General features: G+C 40.4%; 1 non-coding gene across 1 annotated transcript; it reads right to left on the bottom strand.

Annotated features, from left to right (window-relative positions):
• Positions 1-5,236, bottom strand: LOC132434006 (uncharacterized). Its single transcript, XR_011246659.1, has 2 exons — positions 4,678-5,236; positions 1-456 (listed from the first exon to the last, which is right to left on the bottom strand). It is a non-coding gene; the product is annotated as an uncharacterized protein (transcript).
• Positions 5,237-9,518: the final 4,282 nt, after the last annotated feature.

The raw sequence follows: 9,518 nt of genomic DNA on the forward strand, positions 1-9,518 counted from the left end.
TTCATGGTCAATGTCACTTTTATTATAGTTAATTTATAATTCCCATTTGCCGTTATAGTCAAGCTTATTCAGAGAAATAAACCAGAATTATAAGGGTAGGAGACACTGCAACTGTGTTCTCTCACATGATATTTAAGACTAGGTATCTATCAAACCGCATTAGAGGAGCTGATGATATAAGCTTTGGCAGTTTTCAAGAAACATTAGTCAAACCATAACTAAATCTCAATGCATCGGTTAACATCTGCTGAGCACTTCCTCTTGCAGTTAGCATTGTATTAGTGCTTAAACACAAGTAGTTTGACTCAGTAAATTCTAAAACTACATATTTAATTCTCATAACATTATTCACAGAGTTCTTGGCAGAGACGAATTTTGAGGTTCATGTTGTCTCTCTTTCAGTCCCAAAAGCTCTGTTTTGAGTTCTCCAGGCTGTGGTGGAATTTCAGGTATTGTCTATAAAAAACAAAAATAAAAACAAACAAAATATATAGATACCAATGCTTTCTAAGACTGTAATTAAATGTAACCTGAAAAACCTCAAAGAAAGTAAAAAGTAAAAAAGAACAAAAAGCCTCCAGCTACTCAATGATAAATCTTTATTATGAGAACCTGCAGTCGATCTATGTCACTTTCTAGCCCTCTATTTACAGGACTCTATCATCTGGGCTACGTCTTAAGTCCTAAAGGACTCACAGAGGGAAAGTTTGCATCAGTTATCGATTGACAGATCACGAATTTGAACAAGGCTTTCCACACTGGGAAATTCATTCCTGCACTACTTACTGACCTCTCTACCATGTGCCTGGCACAGAAGACAGATATTAGGAATTAATTCATTTATTCAAAAACAGTAAGTGCCTATTATGCGCAAAGCATAAAGCAGTAGGCAAAAAAATACAAAACTGCCTTCAAGAAAGGTGATTTTGGGGACTTCCCTGCCGGTCCAGTGGTTAAGACTTCACGCTCCCAACGTAGGGGGCCCAGTTTGATCCCTGGTCAGGGAACTAGCTCCCGCATGCCGCAACTATGAGTTCACATGCCGCAACTGATCCCGCGTGCCACAACTAAGACCCAGCGCAGCCAAATAAATAAATAAATATATTTTTAAAAAAGGTGGTTTTGTTTTAACTTGTAACAGCTTTAGTGAGATATAATTCACACACCATACTATTCACCTATTTAAATAGTCAACGACTTTTGGTATATTCACAAAGTTGCACATCCGTCACTATAATAAATTTTAGAACATTTTCATCACCCCAAAATGCAACCCAAACCCATTAGCAGTGGCTCCCATTTCCACACACCACCACCACCACCACCAGCAAGCCATCTACAGACTTGCCTCTTCTGGACATTTCATATAAATGGTATCAGACAACATGTGGTCTTTTGTGACTAGTTTCTTTCACTTAGCATGTTTCCAAGGTTCATCGGTGTTGTCACATATATCAATACTTCATGCCCTTTTAGGAGCAAATAATATTCCACTACAAGCATATACAGGGGAATTCCCTGGAGGTCCAGGGGTTAAGGCTCCACACTTCCACTGCAGGGGGCACAGGTTTGACCCCTGGTCAGGGAACTAAGATCCCGCATGCCACGTGGTGCGGCCAAAAAATTTAAAAAAATAAAAATAAAAGGCTATAAATACCATCGATTTATCCACTCACCAGCTGATGGATATTTATTTGGATTGTTTCCACTTTTTGGCTAAAATGACAGTTCAACTTTGATTAAAAAAAATGTAGCACTTCTTATTTATATACTAAATATATAACCAATTTTTAAGAGTAAAGTGATTTTGGCATCAAAAGTTAGCACTGTCAGCAGAGGTTCTAAATAGCAGTTGGTGTGCGTATGGGTGTGTCTGGACACAACCAAAAATGAATGCTGTAAAATGAATCCAGAGACTGTGTCTTTTGACCTTCTAAGCCTCCAATAGTAAACAGATTATAAATTAAGAAAAACAGGACAAGTACAAGTAATGTAAGAGAAAAAGGAAATGCAAAAGGGAAGCTCGAGCAGAAAGCACTCTCTATTCCAGGACGGAGCATCTGCCCTGAGTCTTTTCCTCCTCTTCTGTTTTGATGAGCTGGGCTGGACGACGAGGAAAAGGTGCCCTTAAAGCTTCTCCCTTAAGACAGCACTGAGCACAAGCCCTAGGCAGCCCTTGCGGTCTCCTCTGCTCTAGAATCCACCCAGACCTCTAGCTGCAGAGACTGAAAGACTCCTGCAAAGGCTGGTGGTGGTTACAATAGTGACTATAATTGCTGGAACAATACCAACAGACATAGGTAAAGAACATAAATTCCTTAAATGTTAGTAAAGCCAACAGCCTCCTACACACAGCCAGCCCCGGCCTACAAGTCCCTACAGAGGTGCCCCACTGCCAATGTCACCACCCAATCAGGATGAGGTGGCCTGAGACACTTCAGTATGCCCCTTCTAGAGATTCTGGTTTCATGCTGCCACATCCCAAGATCCAGGTAGCTGCTGGTAACAACCCTTGCATGTTCTGGCTTATGAGATGGGTGAATGAAAGGGCAAATTTCCCAGGGTCAAATCACAGGCATCCCTCCCTTTGTAAAGCCTGTCTGATGTCTATTCCTGCACAAGCTAGAGACCAAACTGCATTTCTGTGTAAGGTTCTAACCCCTTTCTGTCCCCACTAAGTATCCTTGATGCCTCCGTAGAATTCAAAAGAAGCAGTCTAAAGTGGTAAGAAAGAGCTACAGCAGCATTGTTTGTACAAAAGCTAGATACCAGCTAAACGTCAATAGGGAATTGAGTAACTAATATACGGAATATCAATAGTATGAAATACTATTCAGTGGCCAGAAAGAAAAAAGGCTATAAGTAAATCTATTCATACAGACATTAACCAAAACAAGCAAGCCGCAGAGAAATGTGTATATGAATTTCTATTTACATGGGGAAAAACACCCCATAAACTCTATGTATGTGTGTGTGTATTCAACAACAGTAAAAAGTCTGGAAGGATATGCCAACCAACAATGGTAGTTACCTTGGAGAGCAGATTGGATAAAGGAGGTTATCAGCGGGGGGATTTTCACTTTTTACTCTACATGCTTGAATTCAATTGGAACACTCCAAGGGTGTTGTATTATTTCATTAACAGGTTCAAAAAAGAGAAACACTGAACAGAAAGCCTGGGCTTCAAATCGTCATTAAGCTATGCGACTTCGGGAAATCACCTTCACTCTGCTGAACCTGTTTCCTCTTCCGAAAACCAGAAAAAACACCTCCAAAACTGTAGTGCTAATTCACGGAAATTAGAAACCAACGAACGGTTGGTTCTCTTTGTTATCTGTCCAGAGTCCAGGCAGAAATGACTGCTCCCTGCGCTGTGCTCCACTCTATTCACGCCCACAGCATAACACGGAGCACACTCTTGGAATTATTTGCACTGTACTTCCTTGCCTCCACCTCCTCAAGACCTTAACTCCTCAAAAGTACCTCTAATTCTCGGTACTACTTCCGGGAATGCTTATTAAAATTAATTAAAATTCCTCCCTCCTTTGAATGCCTATATTCACTCCTTTCTCATTCAACAAATATTTATTAAGCATCTACTATCAATACATTCTACGGCCTTTTCTAGGTGACTGAGACACAACAGCGAACCAGACAGGCACAGTCCCTTCCTGGAGATTACATTCTAGTGGAGGAAACAAAGAACAAGTAAAAAGACAAAGGAATAAAATAATTGCAAATCATGACAAGTGCTCTATCAAAAACGAAGGACTGAGACAACGGCAGAGGAGGAATCCTTTGGGGGCTGTACAAAGAACCCTCATTGCTAGAGGAGATATTTGAGCAGAGACTTGACGTTTTGAAGAAGTAAACCAAGCCAATATCTGGGAGAAAAGCATTCCAAGAAGAGAAACAGCATGACCTTGAGCTTGGGACAGGCTTGACGAGTTTGAGAAACAGCAAGGAAGTCGCTGTGGCTGCAAGAGAGGGAACAAAGAAGAAACACTAGAAGATAAGGCCAGTGGCAGACAGGTGCCAGACCGTGTAAAACTTCAAGACTGTGTAAGAGCAGACCATGTATTGCTCTAACGGCAATGAGATGCCACCACAAGGTTTTAGGTCCCGGGTAGACGTGCTCCTAATTTCAAGATCACTTTTGCTGCTGTGAAAATGAAGTGGTCCAGGAGCGACCCGCGGGGACCCTCCTGCACTCACCAGGTCCGGCCGGTAGTACCGGTGCACCGCCTCCGCGCCGGCGCACATGGCCAGGAGGCTGGCGGCGAACATTTTCAGGTAGGACGTCCAGGACACGCCCGCGGGCATGGTCGGCAGGCTTAAGGGGGAGGGAAAGCGTGCGATGTTAGAACGTTCCCAGGTCCCCACTAAGCTGTGGGGGTAAACGAGCCCCACTGCAGCGCAGGGGCGGAGTCAGAACACTTGGGTCCTCAACCATGAAACGAGGGCGCTGAGCGCATGAACGCCCCCTGGAGGCGGAAGACCAGAAGGCCGCGGGTTCTTAGTTGGGGTGGCCGGGATTTCTGAGTTCAAAGGCAGCTCTAGCAGAGCGAGCGGAAGGTCGCACCCGAAGATTTCCCGCGAGGCCCAGCAACCCCTGGGAGAAGAAGCACTACAGACCGCACTGCACAGCCTAGGGGTGCGCCCCGGGGGAGACTGTACCTCGAGCTGCACTGGCACTCGGAAGCGGGTCAGGGGACGGTTGAAGAGCGCTCCGGAAACGGAGCAGGCGGCCGCGGACCGGACCGAAAGTGCAGGGGATGAGGCCCGCGCCGGACCGGAAACCCGTTTCGCTTCCGGCGTGGGCACGTGACCCGGACGGAAGTGGGATTTTCGGCCAGAGCAAGTGTCTTGTCTTTTTTTTCTTTTTAAACCGATACGCAGACCTTTCCCGGCCCCAGGCTCTCGGCGCCCTCATCATTCCCTCTATAGTTGAATTTTCCTGGCAGATGTCGAGTCTTGACCTCGGCTCTGGCTGGATTCTTGAATCATTTGTGCTTTCGCACCCACAAAGGAGGTTGCTCACGTTTACCACCTTTTAGGAGCGGGTGGAGATTCGCACACTGAGCCACGCGTGCTTAGGTGAGGTCACTCTGGAGTGAGTGAAGTTAAAAGCATTCTCTGTAGTTGTGCCCTGCACGTTCTTTGACACCTGAAAAAGAGCCACGCCCAGACAGCTATGACCTTGTGTTATGGTGCCACTGGAAAATGGAAGAATGAAATCGACATTATTTAATCCATGCGTTTTTAAGATTGTGCTTTGCAGACAAAGACAAATTTATGGTTACCAAAGGGGAAAGAGGCGGGAGGAGGGATAAATTGGGAGTTTGGGATTAAAAGATACACACTACTATATAAAAAATAAACAACAAGGACCTATTGTATAGCACAGGGAACTATATTCAATATCTTGTAATAACCTATAATGGAAAAAGATTCTAAAAATGTATATTCTTATATATATTTATATGTATGTATATATCTGAATCACTTTGCTGTACACCTGAAACTAACACATTGTAAATCAACTGTACTTCAATTTAAAAAAATTGTGCTTTGATTATGGATTACTTTTTGTTAAGCAAAAGGTCAATGCAAGACAATTCTGAAAAATCAATCTTTTGTAGATAACATGTATCATGATACATTCACATTTTTAAAACCACTTTATGGCAGTACGTTTGACGTTCAGTAAACTGCACGTATTTAAAGCATACAATTTGATGAGGTTTGACATATTTGTACACCTGTGAAACCATTACTACAATCAAGATTATGAAAACATCCACCACCTCTAAAAGTTTCTTTGCTCCTCTTTCTAATTTCTCCCACACAGCCTCATTTCCTAGGCAACCTGATCTTGTTTTCTGTCACTATAGGTTAGTTTGCATTTCCAGAATGTTAAAGAAATGAAATCCTACAGTATGTACTATTTTTGGTCTGGCTTATTTCATGCAGCACAATTATTCTGAGATTCATCCACATTGTTGCATGTATCAGTAGTTCGCTCCTTTCTATTGCTGAGTATAGTTATACCACAACTGCCTTATCCATTCGCCTTTGGTTGACATTTTGGTTGTTTCCAGTTTTGGGCTAATACGAATAAAACTGCTATGAACAGTGAAGAGTGCCAGAAAGACACGTATACAGGTCTATGAATATATGCTTCCATTTCTATTGTGTACATTCCTAGGAGTAGAATGGCTGCAGTTACGGTAGGTATATATCTAACTTTTAAAGAAATTGCCAAACTGTTTTCCAAAGTACTTGTACAATTGTAGGTTCCCACCAACAGTATGTGGGAGTACTAGTTTCTCCACATCCTCTCCAACACTTTAATCAGTCTTTTTAATTTTAGCCATTCTAATAGGTGGGTAATGGTATCTCATGACTAATCATGTTGAGAATCATGTGTTTGTATTTTCTTTGAGGGAAGTATCAGTTCAAGCCCTCTGCACATTTTTTAATTGGGTTTTTTTTATTATGAGTATTGAATCTTCTTTATATATTATGGATACAAGTCCATTATCAGATAGATTTGATCCACAAATATTTTCTCCCAGTCTATATCTTATCTTTTCGTTTTCTTAATCTTTTGAAGAGCAGAAGTTTTTAATTTTAATGAAGTCCCATTTTCATTTTTCTCTTTAATGGGTCATGCTTTGGTGTTATATCTAAGAAATCTAACCCAGGGTCACAGATTTTCTCTTGTATTTTCTCCCAGAAGTTTTAGAGATTTAGGTTTTACAGTTAAGTCTGTGGTCCCTTTTTTAAATTAATTTTTATTGTAGTATATTTGCTTTAAAATGTTTTAGTTTCTGGTGTACAACAAAGTGAATCAACTATATGTATACATATATCCCCTCTTTTTTGGATTTCCTTCCCATTTAGGTCACCACAGAGCACTGAGTGAGTTCCCTGTGCTATACAGGAGGTTCTCATTAGTTATCTGTTTTATACATAGTAGTGTATATATGTCAATCCCAATCTCCCAATTCATCCCAGACCCTCTTCCTCCCCTGGTATCCACACGTCCATTCTCTACGTCTGTATTTCTATTTCTGCTTTGCAAATAAGTTCATCTGTATCATTTTCTAGATTCCACATATAAGTGATGTTATACAATATTTGTTTTTCTCTTGCTGACTTACTTCACTCTGTATGACAGTCTCTAGGTCCATCCATGTCTCTGCAAATTACACAGTTTCATTCCTTTTTATGGCTGAGTAATATTCCATTGTATATGTGTACCACATTTCTTTATCCATTCTTTATCCATTTCTTTATCCATTTCTTTTGTTGATGGACATTTCTTCTGTTGATGGACATTTACGTTGCTTCCATGTCCTGGCTATTGTAAATAATGCTGCAATGAACACTGGAGTGCACGTATATATTTTTTTTTGAATTTTTGAATTTTATTTTTTTATACAGCAGGTTCTTATTAGCCATCAATTTTATACACATCAGTGTATACATGTTAATCCCAACTGCCCAATTCATCGCACCACCACCCCCACCTCCCCACCACTTTCCCCCCGTGGTGTCCATACGTTTGTTCTCTACATCTGTGTCTCAATTTCTGCCCTGCAAACTAGTTCATCTGTACCATTTTTCTAGGTTCCACATATATGCATTAATATACGATACTTGTTTTTCCCTTTCTGACTTACTTCACTCTGTATGACAGTCTCTAGATCCATCCACGTCTCAACAAATGACCTAATTTTGTTCCTTTTTATGGCTAATATTCCATTGTATATATGTACCACATCTTCTTTATCCATTCTTCTCTTGATGGGCATGTAGGTTGCTTCCATGACCTGGCTATTTTAAATAGTGCTGCAATGAACATTGGGGTGCATGTGTCCTTTTGAATTATGGTTTTCTCTGGGTATATGCCCAGTAGTGGGATTGCTGGATCATATGGTAATTCTATTTTTAGTTTTTTAAGGAACCTCCATACTGTTCTCCATAGTGGCTGAATCAGGTTACATTCCCACCAACAGTACAGGAGGGTTCCCTTTTCTCCACACCCTCTCCAGCATTTGTTGTTTCTAGATTTTCTGATGATGCCCATTCTTACTGGTGTGAGGTGATACCTCACTGTACTTCTGATTTGCATTTCTCTAATAATTAGTGATGTTGAGCAGCTTTTCACATCTTCTTGGCCATCTGTATGTCTTTTTTTCATTTCTCCTTTTTCATTTCTAATTTTATTGATTTGAATCCTCTCCCTCTTTTTCTTGATGAGTCTGGCTAATGGTTTATCAATTTTGTTTTTCTTCTCAAAGAACCAGCTTTTGATTGTATTGATCTTTGCTATTGTTTTCTTTGTTTCTATTTCATTTATTTCTGCTGTGATCTTTATGATTTCCTTCCTTCTGCTAACTTTGGGTTTTGTTTGTTCTTCTTTCTCTGGTTCCTTTAGGTGTAAGGTTAGATTTATTTGAGATTTTTCTTCTTTCTTGAGGTAGGCTTGTATAGCTATAAACTTCCCTCTTAGAACTGCTTTTGATGCATCCCATATGTTTTAGATCATTGTGTTTTCATTGTCATATGTCTCTAGGTATTTTTTGATTTCCTCTTTGATTTCTTCAGTGATCTCTTGGTTATTAGTAACGTATTGTTTAGCCTCCATGTGTTGTTTTTTTTTTTAAAGTTTTTTTCCCTGCAATTCATTTCTAATCTCATAGCATTGTGGTCAGATAAGATGCTTGATATGATTTCAATTTTCTTAAATTTACTGAGGCTTGATTTGTGACCCAAGATGTGATCTGTCCTGGAGAATGTTCCGTGGGCACTTGAGAAGAAAGTGTAATCTGCTGTTTTTGGATGGAATGTCTTATAAATATCAATTAAATCTATCTGGTGTGTTGTGTCACTTAAAGCCTCTGTTTCCTTATTTATTTTCATTTTGAATGACCTGTCCATTGGTGTAAGTGAGGTGTTAAAGTCCCCCACTATTACTGTGTTACTGTTGATTTCCTCTTTTGTAGCTCTTAGCAGTTGCCTTATGTATTGGGGTGCTCCTGTGTCGGGTGCATATATATTTATAATTGTTATATCTTCTTCTTGGATTGATCCCTTGATCATTATGCAGTGTCCTTCCTTGTCTCTTGTAACATTCTTTATTTTAAAGTCTATTTTATCTGATATGAGTATTGCTACTCCAGCTTTCTTTTGATTTCCATTTGCATGGAATATCTTTTTCCATCCCCTTACTGTCAGTCTGTATGTGTCCCCTAGGTCTGAAGTGGGTCTCTTGTAGACAGCATATATATGGGTCTTGGTTTTGTATCCATTCAGCAAGCCTGTGTCTTTTGGTTGGAGCATTTAATCCATTCACGTTTAAGGTAATTATCAATATGTATGTTCCTATGACGATTTTCTTAATTGTTTTGGGTTTGTTTTTGTAGGTCCTTTTCTTCTCTTGTGTTTCCCACTTAGAGAAGTTCCTTTAGCATTTGTTGTAGAGCTGGTTTGGTGGTGCTGAATTCTCT

This window comes from Delphinus delphis, chromosome 11 (genome assembly GCF_949987515.2).
Source record: "Delphinus delphis chromosome 11, mDelDel1.2, whole genome shotgun sequence".
NCBI classification, from domain to species: domain Eukaryota; kingdom Metazoa; phylum Chordata; class Mammalia; order Artiodactyla; family Delphinidae; genus Delphinus; species Delphinus delphis.